At 42.6% G+C, this 19,223-nt stretch overlaps 1 protein-coding gene across 2 annotated transcripts in view; it reads left to right on the top strand.

Annotated features, from left to right (window-relative positions):
- Positions 1-11,082: 11,082 nt before the first annotated feature.
- The window catches only part of LOC129863685 (zinc finger FYVE domain-containing protein 16-like), a 45,220-nt gene continuing 37,079 nt past the window's right edge, over positions 11,083-19,223 (top strand). For both annotated transcript variants that reach the window (XM_055935842.1, XM_055935841.1), the window contains exon 1: positions 11,083-11,288. The gene's annotated coding sequence lies outside the window, so the exon portion shown is untranslated. The remainder of the gene's footprint in view (positions 11,289-19,223) is intronic.

Raw genomic sequence — 19,223 nt, 5'->3', positions numbered from 1 at the left:
TGCCTCTCCTTAATGTAAATATGCTGTTCTGGTTAGTGTTTATTGGCTTATTTCACTGTAGGGCCTCTAGCCCTGCTCACTATACCATATCCAACCTTTCATTTCCACCACCCACATATGCGATGACATTACCTGGTTTCAATGATGTTTCTAGAGACAATATCTCTCTCATCATCACTCAATACCTAGGTTTACCTCCACTGTATTCACATCCTACCATACCTTTGTCTGTACATTATTCCTTGAAGCTATTTTATCGCCCCCAGAAACGTCCTTTTACTCTCTGTTCTAGATGCTCTAGACGACAAATTCTCATAGCTTTTAGCCGTACCCTTATCCTACTCCTCCTCTGTTCCTCTGGTGATGTAGAGGTGAATCCAGGCCCTGCAGTACCTAGCTCCACTCCTATTCCCCAGGCGCTCTCTTTTGATGACTTCTGTAACCGTAATAGCCTTGGTTTCATGCATGTTAACATTAGAAGCCTCCTCCCTAAGTTTGTTTTGTTCACTGCTTTAGCTCACTCTGCCAACCCGGATGTTTTAGCCGTGTCTGAATCCTGGCTTAGAAAGACCACCAAAAATTCTGACATTTTCATCCCCAACTACAAGATTTTCAGACAAGATAGAACGGCCAAAGGGGGCGGTGTTGCAATCTACTGCAAAGATTGTCTGCAGAGTTCTGTTTTACTATCCAGGTCTGTTCCCAAACAATTTGAACTTCTACTTTTAAAAATCCACCTCTCTAAAAACAAGTCTCTCACCATTGCCGCCTGCTATAGACCACCCTCTGCCCCCAGCTGTGCTCTGGACACCATATGTGAACTGATTGCCCCCCATCTATCTTCAGAGCTCGTGCTGGTAGGCGACCTAAATTGGAACATGCTTAACACCCCAGCCATCCTACAATCTAAGCTTGATGCCCTCAATCTCACACAAATTATCAATGAACCTACCAGGTACCACCCCAATTCCATAAACACGGGCACCCTCATAGATATCATCCTAACCAACTTGCCCTCCAAATACACCTCTGCTGTTTTCAACCAAGATCTCAGCGATCACTGCCTCATTGCCTGCATCCGTAATGGGTCAGCGGTCAAACGACCTCCACTCATCACTATCAAACGCTCCCTGAAACACTTCAGCGAGCAGGCCTTTCTGATCGACCTGGCCGATGTATCCTGGAAGGATATTGATCTCATCCCGTCAGTAGAGGATGCCTGGATATTTAAAAAAAATGCCTTCCTCACCATCTTGAATAATCATGCCCCATTCAAGAAATTTAGAACCAGGAACAGATATAGCCCTTGGTTCTCTCCTGACCTGACTGCCCTTAACCAACAGAAAAACATCCTATGGCGTTCTGCATTAGCATCGAACAGCCCCCGTGATATGCAACTTTTCAGGGAAGCTAGAAACCAATATACACAGGCAGTTAGAAAAGCCAAGGCTAGCTTTTTCAAGCAGAAATTTGCTTCCTGCAACACAAATTCAAAAAAGTTCTGGGACACTGTAAAGTCCATGGAGAATAAGAACACCTCCTCCCAGCTTCCAACTGCACTGAAGATAGGAAACACTGTCACCACCGACAAATCCACTATAATTGAGAATTTCAATAAGCATTTTTCTACGGCTGGCCATGCTTTCCACCTGGCTGCCCCTACCCCGGTCAACAGCACTGCCCCCCCTCTGCTACTCGCCCAAGCCTTCCCCATTTCTCTTTCTCCCAAATACAGTCAGCTGATGTTCTGAAAGAGCTGCAAAATCTGGACCCTTACAAATCAGCCGGGCTAGATAATCTGGACCCTTTCTTTCTAAAACTATCTGCTGAAATTGTTGCCACCCCTATTACTAGCCTTTTCAACCTCTCTTTCGTGTCGTCTGAGATTCCCAAAGATTGGAAAGCAGCTGCGGTTATCCCCCTCTTCAAAGGGGGGGACACTCTTGACCCTAACAGCTACAGACCTATATCTATCCTACCCTGCCTTTCTAAGGTCTTCGAAAGCCAAGTCAACAAACAGATTACCGACCATTTCGAATCCCACCATACCTTCTCCACTATGCAATCTGGTTTCAGAGCTGGCCATGGGTGCACCTCAGCCACGCTCAAGGTCATAAACGATATCTTAACCGCCATCGATAGGAAACAATACTGTGCAGCCGTATTCATTGACCTGGCCAAGGCTTTTGACTCTGTCAATCACCACATCCTCATCGGCAGACTCGACAGCCTTGGTTTCTCTAATGATTGCCTCGCCTGGTTCACCAACTACTTCTCTGATCGAGTTCAGTGTGTCAAATCGGAGGGTCTGTTGTCCGGGCCTCTGGCAGTCTCTATGGGGGTGCCACAGGGTTCAATTCTTGGACCGACTCTCTTCTCTGTATACATCAATGATGTCGCTCTTGCTGCTGGTGATTCTCTGATCCATCTCTACGCAGACGACACTATTCTGTATACTTCTGGCCCTTCTTTTGACACTGTGTTAACAACCCTCCAGGCGAGCTTCAATGCCATACAACTCTCCTTCCGTGGCCTCCATTTGCTCTTAAATACAAGTAAAACTAAATGCATGCTCTTCAACCGATCGCTGCCTGCACCTGCCCGCCTGTCCAACATCACTACTGGATGGCTCTGACTTAGAATATGTGGACAACTACAAATACCTAGGTGTCTGGTTAGACTGTAAACTCTCCTTCCAGACTCACATCAAACATCTCCAATCCAAAGTTAAATCTAGAATTGGCTTCCTATTCCGCAACAAAGCATCCTTCACTCATGCTGCCAAACATACCCTTGTAAAACTCACCATCCTACCAATCCTCGACTTCGGTGATGTCATTTACAAAATAGCCTCCAAAACCCTACTCAAGAAATTGGATGCAGTCTATCACAGTGCCATCCGTTTTGTCACCAAAGCCCCATATACTACCCACCACTGCGACCTGTACACTCTCGTTGGCTGGCCCTCGCTTCATACTCGTCGTCAAACCCACTGGCTCCAGGTCATCTACAAGACCCTGCTAGGTAAAGTCCCCCCTTATCTCAGCTCGCTGGTCACCATAGCAGCACCTACCTGTAGCACGCGCTCCAGCAGGTATATCTCTCTGGTCACCCCCAAAACCAATTCTTCCTTTGGCCGCCTCTCCTTCCAGTTCTCTGCTGCCAATGACTGGAACGAACTACAAAAATCTCTGAAACTGGAAACACTTATCTCCCTCACTAGCTTTAAGCACCAGCTGTCAGAGCAGCTCATAGATTACTGCACCTGTACATAGCCCATCTATAATTTAGCCCAAACAACTACCTCTTTACCTACTGTATTTATTTATTTTTGCTCCTTTGCACCCCATTATTTCTATCTCTACTTTTTTCTATCTCTACTATCTCTACTTTTTTTACTTTTTTTTACTTGCTATATTGTATTTACTTCGCCACCATGGCCTTTTTATATTTTTATTTATTTATATATATATTTTGTTTGCCTTCACCTCCCTTATCTCACCTCACTTGCTCATATTGTATATAGACTTATTTTTCACTGTATTATTGACTGTATGTTTGTTTTACTCCATGTGTAACTATGTGTTGTTGTATGTGTCGAACTGCTTTGCTTTATCTTGGCCAGGTCGCAATTGTAAATGAGAACGTGTTCTCAATTTGCCTACCTGGTTAAATAAAGGTGAAATAAAAAAAATAAAAAAATAACCAATTCGCTTTTAACTGATTGAACAAACTTTGTTTTACTTATATTTGTATATAGTTTTTTGTGGAGTGGTTTTCATATAAGCACTTTTGGACTTCCAACCTCACATGCACACCGTTTTTACCTGTAGCCTTCTGTCTTTCACTTTTTTCTTTGGTGCGAATAAAAAAAAAATATATATATAAACCTTCAGTACACTATACTTTGCTTTACTCTACTGTATTGTACTTTTCTTTACTGTACTGTGCTCTACTGTACTGCGCCGTCCAAACTTGTGAAACATAGATTTGGTCCGGTCGGGACAATTATAGACGTCTATGTTTGGGCCAAATCACGGCCGGTCCGGACCAGACCAAATCTGAACCAATTATAGACGTCTATGTTTGGACCAAATCGAAACCAAACAGACATCTATGATTGTTTCAAATTTGGTGACGTATTCAAAGCCTGTCCAAAAGACGTTGCCAACGGTAAAATGCTTAGTGGGAAGTGTATTCTACCACAAAAGAGTTTTGATATCTGCCACACCCCCTTTGAATCAGTTGTTGTTTTGTCAGAGGAGAAAAGCATGCACACGTTTAAAAACGATGTGCTACTTATCGTTTGATCTAGAAAATGTCTTGCACAACTAACTTAATGTGTTTTTATCACTTTACACATGTATTTATTTTGGAATACACCCCGTCAACGTAATTTGCTTGATGACGTGCGAGTGGAGCTCCTCATTTCATATGAGCGCATTTTCATCCATGTTCACTCCCTGCTGCCCCTCCTTGATTAACTTTGAAAAATTCTATTTGATTTTTTAAAATTTTACCCCCTTTTCTCCCCAATTTTCGTGGTATCCAATCGCTAGTAATTACTATCTTGTCTCATCGCTACAACTCCCGTACGGGCTCGGGAGAGACGAAGGTCGAAAGCCATGCGTCCTCCGAAGCACAACCCAACCAAGCCGCACTGCTTCTTAACACAGCGCGCCTCCAACCCGGAAGCCAGCCGCACCAATGTGTCGGAGGAAACACCGTGCACCTGGCCTGGTTAGCACGCACTGCGCCCGGCCCGCCACAGGAGTCGCTGGAGCGCGATGAGACAAGGATATCCCTACCGGCCAAACCCTCCCTAACCCGGACGACGCTAGGCCAATAGTGCGTAGCCCCACGGACCTCCCGGTCGCGGCCGGCTGCGACAGAGCCTGGGCGCAACCCAGAGACTCTGGTGGCGCAGCTAGCGCTGCGATGAACTTTGACATTTTTTAAAAGGAGAGAGAAGACGGAGGAGAGAGGAGTTGAGCAAATTGAATTGATAAAAGGCCCAGTAGGAGAGACAAATAGACCATTCATGTTCCCTTTGCTATGATACTGTTATTGCAGTCTGGTGTCTCTTAAGTTTATCTAGTCAATGTGTGCTACAATAGCAGGAACGTAATACATACAAACAGTCATAAACCTTAAAAACAGAGAGATGTACTTGGTTTAACCCAGACCCACACATTCCCCAAGATAGGATTAGCCAACCCTGGTTTTGGACAGCTATAGTGTGTCAAAGCTTAGTAAGTTACGTATCAGCATTAATTAACACACCTGATACAGCTTATCAAAGTCTTGATGAGAGGTTGATATGTTAAATAAGGTGTGTTAGTGCTGGTCTAGAACAAAAGACTGCCCATTGCAATTCACCAACCCATTCACAGACAGATCCTTTAGTATCAGGAGAATATATACCAACTCTGACATAAATATAAAACTACAAATTATACGCTATACAGTACATATTGTGAATAAATACCAGTGACATCAGTGTCAGAGGTGAGGAACTGGTTTGGAGTGCTGCTAAAGACTGAACTCTGACCTACACGGTGACAATTTCATCTCTTATTCTGCGTTTAGAGAACGAATGAGAGAAAGAAGAGAAGAGGAGTAGACTTTCACCCAGGGTTTGGTGTCGCATAGGGTCGGAGGGGATGTGTTGCTGATGGACTGTAGTTTGGGCCAGCTGTGTATGTGTCTAGCTGACAGACTTTAGAATGACCCTGGGTTTGGGCCTGCGGATCAACGGAGAAGATGTGGTTGCAGAGCTCGTCCAATGGCGGCTCAGGGTCAGAGATCGCAAACTGGGCCGCACCCTCAATCACTTTCCTGATCTCTATATCTATCTCCTGATTGGAGGAAGAACGTGTGTGTGTGTGTACCTTGATCATCTCCACAGAAGCCATGTTGTTGGACAGATGCGAGTAACTCAATTGCATACTTTTGTGTCCTCATTCCTCTCCTCCTCAAAACCCATTGGAGGAGGTCAGAGGGGCGGAACCGTCCAGCTACACCCAGGTCAATATTTTACCTTTATTTAACTAGGCAAGTCAGTTAAGAACAAATTCTTATTTACAATGACGGCCTAAGAACAGTGGGTTACCTGCCTTGTTCAGATGCAGAACAACAGATTTTTACCTTGTCAGCTCAGGGATTCAATCTAGCAACCTTTTCGGTTACTGGCTTAACGCTCTAACCACTAGATCTGGCCCTGATTGGGCAAGAGGAGGATAGTTGACGATTATGATGATGACTTCATGACTTCACTGTAACCGTTAGAAAGGTAGAACAAGTCTCACCTGGTTGGCTGCTCCTCCGTACAGCGTCACACACACCTGGCTGTTGCCCTGGTACTGACAGGGTAGGGCCACACTTGCCCCCAATGGAACATGTAGACACACACACAGTGAGAATGTGTGCGTGTGACCTGTTCAGAGTGTTAGAGTGTCCTGAGCTCCCATGATGCTGTTTCCTCCATGGAAGTGTTGGAATAGAACCACCTTTATCCTTGGCCTCTACGACTTGAGAGAGAAAGTTTGTTGAATTTAGAGAAGTGGGTGGGTGATCGGAATTGACAGATCTAGGATTAGTTTATCTTCCTTAAATCTTAACCTTAAAGCTTGAGTCCTTAATTGAAGCTATAGCAAAGCGTCACCCCACCTCTGTTTTGGTAAAAAGCTGAGGGATGGGCCTGGAGAAATGCAACCACTCTCAAATTCTTGGACCTATGGATTCAAGGACTGACCATACATGATATCAAAAGTATAGTTAACTACATTTTGAAACTATACAGTGTTTGTTTACAATTATTGTTGACAAACAATGGAGTAAACAAGATTATATTTTGGGTTCTGATGGGTTAAGACAGATAAGCTAATGAAGCATTTATAAGTTACATTCTTCAGGATATATATTAATACTTTTACAGTCCAGAAATTGATTGTACCCATCCCAGATTGTTCCTTTAAAATCAGGGGTTCCCAAACTTTTTAATCCCACGACAACATTTAACAACCCCACCATGTATATGTAAAAAAAAAAGTTGCGTAATCAATCTGTATCTCGATCTGAAGACAGTATGGTTTGAAGTGACTGAAATGCATCAGAAAGGCATTGGGAGATTCAGAAGATAAATCAGGAAATAATGTTGTATGTTCTTCTGGGAGGATTGTTGATATTCTTTTCCCCCGTCTGAATTAGTGCATGGTCTTGTCCACTCGGTTCTAACGGCTTGTGGGCATACAGTAGTAGAGGGAAACAGTACATACAGTTGAAGTCGGAACTTTACATACACCTTAGCCAAATACATTTTAGCTCAGTTTTTCACAATTCCTGACATTTAATCCTAGTAAAAATTCCCAGTCTTAAGTAATTTAGGATCACCACTTTTATTTTAAGAACATGAAATGTCAGAATAATAGTTGAGAGAATGATTTATTTCAGCATGTATTTCTTTAATCACATTCCCAGTGGGTCAGAAGTTTACATACACTCAATTACTATTTGGTAGCATTGCCTTTAAATTGTTTAACTTGGGTCAAATGTTTCGCGTAGCCTTCCATAAGCTTCCTACAATAAGTTGGGTGAATGTTGGCCAATTCCTCCTGACAGAGCTGGTGTTACTGAGTCAGGTTTGTTTGCCTCCTTGTTCACACACGCTTTTTCAGTTCTGCCCACACATTTTCTATGGGATTGAGGTCAGGGCTTTGTCATGGCCACTCCAGTACCTTGACTTTGTTGTCCTTAAGCCATTTTGCCACAACTTTGGAAGTATGCTTGGGGTCATTGTCCATTTGGAAGACCCATTTGTGACCAAGCTTTAACTTCCTGACTGATGTCTTGAGATGTTGCTTCAATATATCCACATAATTTTCCATCCTCGTGAAGCCATCTATTTTGTGAAGTGCACATGTCCCTCCTGCAGCAAACTCCCCACAACATGATGCTGCCACCCCCGTTGCTTCACGGTTGGGATGGTGTTCTTCGGGTTGCAAGCCTCCCCCCTTTTTCCTCCAAAAATAACGATGGTCACTATGGCGAAACAGTTCTATTTTTGTGTTCAACAGACCAGAGGACATTTTTCCAAAAGGTACCATCTTTGTCTTCATGTGCAGGTTGCAAACCGTAGTCTGGCTTTTTATGGCGATTTTGGAGCAGTGACTTCTTCCTTGCTGAGCGGCCTTTCAGGTTATGTCGATATAGGACTCGTTTTACTGTAGATACTTTTGTACCTGTTTCCTCCAGCATCTTCACAAGATCCTTTGCTGCTGTTCTGGGATTGATTTGCACTTTTCCCACTAAAGTACGTTCATCTCTAGGAGACAGAACGCATCTCCTTCCTGAGCGGTATGGTGGCTGCATGGTCCCATGGTGTTTATACTTGTGTACTATTGTTTGTACAGATGAACGTGGTACCTTCAGGTGTTTGGAAATTGCTCCCAAGGATGAACCAGACTTGTGAAGGTCTACAATTTTTTTTCTGAGGTCTTGGCTGATTTCTGTTGAAGGTAGGCCTTGAAATACATCCACAGGTACACCTCCAATTGACTCAAAATATGTCAATTAGCCTATCAGAAACTTCTAAAGCCATGACATAATTTTCTGGAATTTTCCAAGCTGTTTAACGGCACAGTCAATTTAGTGTATGTCAACTTCTGATCCACTGGAATTGTGATATAGTGAATTATAAGTGAAATAATCTGTAAACAATTTTTGGAAAAATGACTTGTGTCATGCACAATGTAGATATCCTAACCGACTTGCCGAAACTATAGTTTGTTAACAAGAAATTTGTGGAGTTGTTGAAAAATTTGTTTTAATGACTCCAACCTAAGTGTATGTAAACTTCCAACTTCAACTGTATGTCAATGCTATTCTCAGAGTCAACCCGGAAGATATCCCAGTCCACGTGATCAAAACAATCTTGCAAAGATTCCGATTGGTCAGCAGAAGGGAGCCATGATCTGATTTGTCGAAGGGAGGGCGGGGGAGGGCAATAGTCAAGAGTTCTCGATGAGCGAGTAGCATAGACGTGTTGATAAAACTTTGGTAGCGTTTTTCTCAGATTTGCATTATTAAAGTCTCCAGCTAGATTAAATACGGGCTCAGGAGACGCATTTTCAATTTTTCACATGTCCAGTGTAGTTCCTTGAGAGCCCTCATGGTGTCGGCTTGAGGGGGAATATACACGGCTGTGACGATGACCGAAGACAATTATCTTGGGTGGTAATGTGGTCAGCATTTGATAGCGAGGTATTCCAGATCGGGAGAAGAAAAGGACTTGAGTTCGTGTACATTACCACAATCACACCATGAGTAGTTAATCATGAAACTTCCCCTTTCTTTTTCTCGCAGTTATTTCTTCCTGTCCGCATGATGTACGGAGAACACTGCTGGCTGTATGGATGGGGACAGTATGTCCGGAGAGAGCCATGATTCTGTGAAACAGAGTATGTTACCGTCCCTGACGTCTCTCTGGAAGGAGATTCTCACCCTGAGCACTTCTACTTTATTGTAACGATGCAAGAAACGTTCTGAGCAAATAATGTAAGAAATAACATCCCAAAAATTATAATACTGCAAAGTTGGCTAAGAGGAACATGGCAACCATGTCTATCGGCACTATCTGCATGTTCATGCTGTGTATGTTTGTAGCTATACGATTATGTCGAAACAATTGGATATGGTAAAGTGTCTTATTGAACACGTTGAGAAGTACCAAAGATATTGCTTATTTGGAAGAACTTACCAACATTGTGGAAATCTATTCTAACTGCAGCTTTCTTCTTCGTTGATAAAAAGACATGCACTTTAAAGAAACAGCCACGGACCAATGGCGAGCATTAATGGGTATAACTTGATATAACTAAATGCCTATATCAGAAAGTGCACTCTACAATTACACCCTAACAAGGATGGTTGCGAATCCACCAGATTGAGTGATAGATCCAAGATGGATGCAGGAGTGAAAACTGCACTGAGTTTTAACAAAGATTGTCTATTATATTGACAAGACAGTCAAGTGACCGCTCTAACAATGGAATTATATATCCTCAAAGATGGAAGGCAGTCGGGAGGTGAGATCAGGTGGGACAATTCTAGCCAATGAGAGGGTAGATATGTGTGTGACCAACAGGCCATAGAGATAGATAGAGGACTCATCTTTGTATCTGTGCCATTACAGTGTCCGAAACAGCATTGGCAACGCCACTGAGGCTTTATCCATTTTAAAGTAGTAAATTTTCTTCTTCATTGGCTGATTGCTCACAGCTCATAGGAATCCCCACCCAGTTGACTACTTTAAAATGGTGGAAGACCTCAATTTCACTTCCATGCTAAAAATGGGTTATATCGATGAGTCCTCTCTCTATGACAACAGGCTCTAATATAAAGTCATTCTTTTTTAAAGTTGCCAAAATGCCATATGCGTCCACATATATCAATGCATTCATAACAACATTAATTAACATTACTAAACTTACACTGAACAAAAAATATAAACTCAACATGCAAGAAGAAGATTTTACTGAGTTACAGTTCATATAAGAAAAGCAGTCAATTGAACTAAATTCATTAGGCCCTAATCTATGGATTTCACATGACTGGGAATACAGATATGTATATGTTGGTCACAGATACCTTTAAAAAAAGTAGGGGTGTGGATCATAAAACCAGTCCGTATCTGGTGTGACCATCATTTTCCTCATGCAGTGAGACACATCTCCTTCGCATTGAGTTGATCAGGCTGTTGATTGTGGCCTGTGGAATGTTGTCCCACTCCTCTTCAATGGCTGGGAGAAGTTGCTGGATATTGCCAGGAACTGGAACACGCTGTCGTACACATCGATCCAGAGCATGCCAAACATGCTCAATGAGTGGTGACATGTCTAAACAAATATGTGCACAACATTTGAGACAAATAAGCTTTTTGTGTTTATGGAACATTTCTGGGATATTTTATTTCAGCTCATGAAATCAACACTTTACATGTTGCGTTTATGTTTTTGCTGAGTGTATATTGATCAAATCAGCTATTACATTTTTTGCTGACCAAATTCAACACTCTCTCATTGACCTCCATGCAAAAACTCTTCACTTCGTGGGCAGATTTTGGGCGGAGTAAAACCTCTCGCCTAGCCTCTTCCTCTCTGGCTTTAACAACTTCAGTGGAATAACGAAAGGACAAAGAGGATACGATCTAGATTCCAGACAAACCTTCTTTATAACCAGAAGAATCGTTAGACAGTTGGAAGGGCGAAGCCAGCATTATGAATCTTCCGGTAATGACAAAGACAATTGTTTGTTGACCTGTGAATAATCATTGGCTAGCTAGCTAAATGTAGCAAGCTAACTTAGCTAGCTATTAGCTAAAATAATGTCACCTGCCTGCTCTCCACGTTTTATGATATTCACGGATGATGCAGGATGTGATGGCTTGATAGTACTTCTCGAGAACCCAAGGCGGTATATCCATCGTACAGCCGGTCCCATTACCGTTTAGTTTTAAATGGGCTAACTTGATAACAGACAAGCTGTTGGTGTATCTGGTGATAAGTGTCAGCTAATAATGGTAATGTCAGCAGCCAGGAAGTCGTCGAACTGTCTATGCTTGCTAGCTAATTTGTGACGATTAGCCTCCTGTAACTAGTGGTTAGGACTAGCTAGCTAACGTTAGTTCGTTAATGTTAGTTAGCTAACGTTAGCCAACGTTAATTAGCTACTAGCTAGACATCGAGCTAGCTAGCTAGTAAACAACTGGAAGTTGAATCATTTGAGTAACTTTCATGAAGAAAAAAACGTTTTAGGCATAGTTAAAGATGAACACGTAAATTCTGGTCTTTATTTTGACGGTTCGTTGCAAAAGTGATACATTTTGGTATTTTAGTAGTAAATCGAACTATTTTTGGCCCTAGCGGTTCAACTCTTAACATTGACTCTAACAAGGGAGGGGTTCGGTTGTTGGTGCTTTCAAGAAAACTGGGAACTCGGGAAAGAAAACGATGTAAAATAATGACGTCGGGGATCATCAGGTCGGAAAGTCTGATCTTTTAGAAAGAGTCCGAGTTTCCGATTTGGAATTCGGAGTCGGATGACCGTAAAAAAAGAATTATTCTCAATTCGTGATCGTTTTTTCCCCCGAGTTCCCAGTTGTCTTGAACGCAGCATCTGGAATCTCGTTTCAGTCTTTGAGTGTCAGAAAGATACTTCACATAACACTATCTGAGGCGTTAAATAAGCTTGTTGACCAACGCCGATTGGGTCTTTGCTTGTAAAAAAAGTTACGTCAAATAACAGCTCTTGGTGTATCTGGTGATGTGTCAGCTAATAATGGTAATGTCAGCAGCCAGGAAGTCGTCGAACTGTCTATGTTCGCCTATTGAAATTGAACTTCAGTTCATTAAAATAAATAGCTAGCCAACTACTTAACCCTGTTGCCCAAAGCTAACGTTATAAGCAGCCAGTTAGTGAAGCTAGCCACAATAAGGATTAGGAACTATAGTGGAATTTGCGGTTTGCTTTCAAAATAAAAGTACCCATTTGAAAGTGATGCTGAAGGTTACAATTGGAATCATGCCATACTTCGACTAGATCATGTTTAACAAGGTTGTAATGTGAAGCAATGAAATGGGGTATCAGTCCACTCGGTGACACCCACAGAACACAACTGTGAAGAGTTTACGCCAATATTAGCATTGTAGTTCTTATCGCGGGACTGTGAAATCACCTCCCCAGTCAGCCTATTGTGTGTATTGACATTTCATATTGCACTGTACATCTTTACCGCAAGATTGGGGATCAATGAAATTGGGTATCAGTCTACTCAATACCCAAGATATTTTTTCCCAACGTCCTCCTCAGAGTTATCAGACTCCAACACACACGCAGTATTGTTTTTCCTCACGAATAGTGTTCAATACACATAAGTTGACAATAAATGTGGCTCAATTCAGTTGTTTCAGAGTCCCGCAATAAGAGCTACGACGCTAATGTTCTCTGGGTGTCATTGAGTAGACCGATACCCCATGTCATTGATCCACAATCCATAGGTAAGGCTGCACAGTGAAATAAGTCTGCCCCCAATGCAATTCTAAAGTCTAATACATCCAGTGGGATTTCAACAGATTTTTGTCAAATTTACAAATATTGTCTTTTGTTGATTTTTATATAACATTCCAACCTCGTTTAGCATGATCTATTCAATTATGGTATAATTCTACTATTTGTATTCATTTGCATCACTGTTAATGACACCTTTATTTTGAAGGCTAACCGCAAAGTCCACTATTATGCTAATCATTATTGTTGCCTGCTTCACATGGGTAACTATAGTTACTAAAACAGATGTGTCGTTTTACTATGTTTTTGGGGAATAACATTGTTTGCATCCATCAGCTAGCCATCTTTCTTTACGCGAGACAACTTTACCAGCATCATAGCATACGTATGGACGAATCGTTTTGACATATGAAATATGAGTGATAGTCTAATCATTGTGTAATAACTACGTAAAAATGTTTAATACACGTTAAATTATTATGTGACAGTCATATTATATTACAGTCATATTACAGTCATATTCAGGTCCTGATTGGTCAGCAAGCTTATTTGTCATGTCAAATAATGTTATTTGAGTGTATCTTTTTTGACATGCGAACGTGAAAATAACACTATCTGGCGCGTTAAATAAGCTTGTTGACCAATGACGACCTGAATATGACTGTACGTCACATAATAATTTTATTACGTAGTCACATGCGCCGAATACAACAGGTGTAAACCTTACCCTGAAATGCTTACTTACAAACCCTTAATAATCAACAATGCAGTTCAAGAAATAGAGTTAAGAAAATAAAGAAACACAATAAAATAACAATAACGAGGCTATATACACGGGGTACCGGTACCGAGTCAATGTTCGGGGGTGCAGGTTAGTCAAGGTAATTTGTACATGTAGGTATGTGTGAAGTGACTATGCATAGATCATAGACAGTGCATGGCTGCAGTGAAAAAACAAATGGGGGGTGGTGGTGTCAATGTAAATAGTCCGGTTGGCCATTTCATTATTTGTTCAGCAGTCTTATGACTTGGGGGTAGGAGCTTTTAAGGAGCCTTTTTGGTCCGCATGCCATGCGGTAGCAGAGAGAACAGTCTGACTTGGGTGACTGTAGTCTTTGACATATTTTTGGGCTTTCCTCTGACACCGCCTAGTATATAAGTCCTGGTTGGCAGGAAGCTTGGCCCCAGTGATGTACTGGGTCGTTCGCACTACCCTCTGTAGTGCCTTACGGTCAGATGCCGAGCAGTTGCCATACCAGGCGGTGATGCAAACGGTCAGGATGCACTCGATGGTGCAGCTGTAGAACTTTTTGAGGATCTGGGGACCCATACCAAATCTTTTCAGTCTCCTGAGGGGGAAAAGGTTTTGTTGTGCCCTCTTCACAACTTTCTTGTTGTGTTTGGACCATGATAGTTCATTGGTGATGTGGACACCACGGAACTTGAAGCTCTCAACTCGCTCCACTACAGCCCTGGTTCACTGTTAATGGGAGCCTGTTCGGCCCGCCTTTTCCTGTAGTCCACAATCAGCTCCTTTGTCTTGCTCACATTGAGAGAGAGGTTGTTGTTGTTATGGCACTACACTGCCAGGTCTCTGACCTCCCTATAGGCTGTCTCGTCGTTTCCGGTGATCAGGCCTACAATTGTTGTGTCGTCAGCAAACTTAATGATGGTGTTCGAGTCGTGTTTGGCCACGCAGTCGTGGGTGAACAGGGAATACAGGAGGGGACTGAGCACGCACCCCTGAGGAGACCCTGTGTTGAGGATCAGCGTGGCAGATGTGTTGTTGCCTACCCTTACCACCTGGGGGCGGCCCGTCAGGAAGTCCAGGATCCAGTTGCAGAGGGAGGTGTTTAGACCCAGGGTTCTTAGCCTAGTGATGAGCTTTGTGGGCACTATGGTGTTGAACGCTGAGCTGTAGTTAATGAACAGCATTCTGACATAGGTGTTCCTTTTGTCCAGGTGGGAAAGGGCAGTGTGGAGTGCGATTGAGATTGCGTCGTCTGTGGATCTGTTGGGGCGGTATGCGAATTGTAGTGGGTCTAGGGTTTCTGGGATAATGATGTTGATGCGCGCCCTGACCAGCCTTTCAAAACACTTCATGGCTACCCACGTGAGTGGTATGGGGCGGTAATCATTTAGGCAGGTTACTTTGGCTTCCTTGGGCACAGGGACTATGATGGTCTGCTTGAAACATGTAGTTATTACAGACTTGGCCAGGGAGAAGTTGAAAATGTCAGTGAAGACACTTGCCAGTTGGTCCGCTCACATCGCCTCGGAGAGCGTGATCACACAGTCGCCTGGAACAGCTGTTGCTCTCATGCATGCATGCATTTAGCTCGTCTGGTAGGCTCGCGTCACTGGGCAGCTCGCTGCTGGGTTTCCCGTGATGGTTTGCAAGCCTTGTCACATCCGACGTGCATCAGAGCCGGTGTAGTAGGATTCAATCTTAATCCTGTATGGATGCTTTGCCTGTTTGATGGTTTGTCTGAGGGCATAGCGGGATTTATTATAAGCGTCCGGATTAGTGTCCTACTCCTTGAAAGCGACAGTTCTAGCCTTTAGATCGATGCGGATGTTGCCTTTAATCCATGGCTTCTGTTTGGGCTATGTACGTACGGTCACTGTGGGGACGACATCGTCGATGCACTTATTGATGAAGCTGGTGATTGAGATGGTATACTCCTCAATGCCATTGGATGAATCCCTGAACATATTCCAGTCTGTGCTAGCAAAAGTCCTGTAGCATCCGCGTCATCTGACCACTTCCGTATTGAGCGAGTCACTGGTACTTCCTGCTTTAGTTTTTACTTGTCAGCAGGAATTGGGAGGATAGAATTATGATTAGATATGCCAAATGGGGTGCGAGGGAGAGCTTTGTATGTGTCTCAGTATCTGGAGTAAAGGTGGTCTAGAGTTTTATTCATTTATTTATTTATTCTCTCCCTCTGGTTGCACATGTGGCATGTTTATAGAAATGAGGTAAAACAGATTTGTTTGCCTGCATTTAAGTCCCCGGCCACTAGGAGCGCCACTTCTGGATGAGCATATTCTTGTTTGCTTACAGCTCGTTGAGTGGGGTCTTAGCATCGGTTTGTGGTGGTAAATAGATGGCTACGAATAATCTAGATGAGAACTCTCTTGGTAGATAGTGTGATCTACAGCTTATCATGAGGTACTCTACCTCAGGCGAGCAATACCTCAAGACTTCTTTAATATCAGACATTGTGCACCAGCTGTTATTGACAAATAGGCACACACCCCTGCCCCTCGTCTTAACGGACGTAGCTTCTCTGTCCTGCCGATGCACAGTAAACCCAGCCAGCTCTATATTATCCATGTCGTTGTTCAGCCATGACTCTGCGAAACATAATATATTCGTTTTTAATGTCCCGTTGGTAGGATAGTCTTAATCGTAGATCATCCATTTTATTTTCCATGGATTGCACGTTGGCCAATAGAATGGATGGTAGTGGAAGTTTACTCACTCACTTACGAATTCTCAGTAGGCAGTCCGACCTCCGACCCCTTTTATCTCTGTCTTTTCTTCAAGCAAATATCGGGGATTTTGGGTTCTCGAGAAAGCAGTATATCCTTCGCGTTGGACTCATTCAAGAAAAAATATTTGTCCAGTTCGAGGTGAGTAATTGCTGTTCTGATGTCCAGAAGCTCTTTTCGGTCTTAAGAGACGGTAGCAGCAACTTTATGTACAAAATAAGTTACAAACAATGTGAAAAAACTAACAAAATAGCAGAGTTGGTTAGGAGCCTGTAAAACGGCAGCCATCCCCTCCGGTGGGGGGGTGACAAGGTCAAATCATGACAACCGTGATCATCAGGTTGGAAAGTTGAAGCTTTAGAAAGAGAACCGAGTTCCTAACTTGGAATTCTGAGTTGGATGATATTTCAAAACAATTTTTCCCAGTCGGAGCTAGTTTTCTTTTTTCAAGAGTGCACAGTTGTCTTGAAGTCAGAGATTTCCGAGTTTCCAGGTGTTTTGAACATGGAATTGGGCACATTCAAAGTTTTGTGCTTTTACGTAAAGAAAAAAAACATGTCGGCTTTGAGGATTATAGCTAGCTATATCATCGTATCAAGAAATAGATGACATGGTGGTCATGTCAACTTGTATTATTTCCCAGCTGCTATGATTGGTTGCGAAGTCCGCGAAAACAGTTTGCTTGTAGCTCAATGGTTGTGAGTTCTAATCCCACATGTGGCAGATCTGCAGCACCCTTCAAAAGTTTAGACACACCTACACATTCCAGGGTTTTTCATTATTTTTTGTAGAATAATAGCGAAGACATCAAAACTATGAAATAACACTTAAGTAATAATGTTGTAAACAAATCAAAATATATTTGAGATTCTTCAAAGTAGCCACCCTTTGCCTTAATGACAGCTTTCGACACTCTTGGCATTCTCTCATGAGGTAGTCACCTGGAATGCATTTCATATAACAGGTGTGCTTTGTTAAAAGTTAATTTGTGGAATTTATTTTATATTCCCTATTGTGGCAAGAACAGCTCAAACAAGCAAAAAGAAACGACAGTCCATCATTACTTTAAGACATGGAGGTCAGTCAATCCGGAAAATGTCAAGAACTTTGAACGTTTCTTCAAGTGCAGTCACAAAAACCATCAAGCGCTATGATGAAACTGGCTCAGACACATTTCAACATTTACATTTACATTTAAGTCATTTAGCAGACGCTCTTATCCAGAGCGACTTACAAGTACATACATTCATACTTTTTTTGTACTGGCCCCCCGTGGGAATCGAACCCACAATCCTGGCGTTGCAGCGCCATGCTCTACCAACTGAGCTACACGGGACTGTAGCTCAACATCAACTGTTCAGAGGACACCACGTGAATCAGGCTTTCATGGTCGATTTCTGCAAAGAAACCACTACTAAAGGACACCAATAAGAATAAGAAACTCACTTGGGCCAAGAAACACGAGCAATGGACATTAGACCGGTGAAAATCAGTCCTTCGGTCTGATGAGTCCGAATTTGAGATTTTTGGTTCCAACCGCCGTGTCTTTGTGAGATGCAGAGTAGGTGAACGGATGTGTGGTTCCCACCGTGAAGCATGGAGGAGGAGGTGAGATGGTTCTTTGCTGGTGACACTGTCTGTGATTTATTTAGAACTCAAGGCACACTTAACCAGCATGGCTACCACAGCATTCTGCAGCGATATGCCATCCCATCTGGTATGCGCTTAGTGGGACTATCATTTTGTTTTTCAACAGGTCAATGACCCAAACACACTCCAGGCTGTGTAAGGGCTATTTGACCAAGAAGGAGAGTGATGGACGGCTGCATCAGATGACCTGGCCTCCACAGTCACCCGACTTCAACCCAATTGAGATGGTTTGGGATGAGTTGGACTGCAGAATGAAGGAAAAGCAGCCAACAAGTGCTCAGCGTATGTGGGAAGTCCTTCAAGACTGTTGGAAAAGCATTCCAGGTGAAGCTGGTTGAGGGAATGCCAAGAGTGTGGAAAGCTGTCATCAAGGCAAAGGGTGGCTATTTTGAAGAATCTCAAATATAAAATATATTTTGATTCAACACTTTTTTTGGTTACGACATTATTACATGTGTTATTTCATACTTTTGATGTCTTCACTATTATTTTACAATGTAGGAAATAGTACAAATAAAATAACCCTTGAATGAGTAGGTTTGCCAAACATTTGACTGGTAACTCTATATTTTTTCCCAAATCCTTTTATTTTGAATATTTAATCTGCTGCCACACACTTCTAATTCTAAAAAGTGAAAGCATACCTGTGAGAGGGGTCGCTCTGGTAGTAGTTGTATTTTTTCACAATTATGTGGTACATTTTCACAACTCTTAGTACAAAACTCCAAACAGGTCACACTTGTAACGCAGTCAGTCTTTCATTCAAAACCTGTCATTGTGTATTCATTTTGGATTGTAAAACATCTCTCACCACACAACCATCGATTCAAAATAAACATTTATTGTGAACCCATCCCCTAACCTTACCCCTCTAGCCTAACTCCTAACCCTAACCGCTAGCCTAACTAGTCAAATGTGTCACGATCAGCGTAAACTAGGCCCGTAGCTAGATGACCAGATTGATTTTATTGTATTATTAGCCCAGCTGCTAATACTGGCTCCTGGCAAGC

Source organism: Salvelinus fontinalis, chromosome 10 (assembly GCF_029448725.1).
Source record: "Salvelinus fontinalis isolate EN_2023a chromosome 10, ASM2944872v1, whole genome shotgun sequence".
In the NCBI taxonomy this organism is placed as follows: domain Eukaryota; kingdom Metazoa; phylum Chordata; class Actinopteri; order Salmoniformes; family Salmonidae; genus Salvelinus; species Salvelinus fontinalis.
The sequence above is the reverse complement of the archived record's forward strand: the minus strand, read 5'-3'. Positions and strand labels throughout refer to the sequence as shown.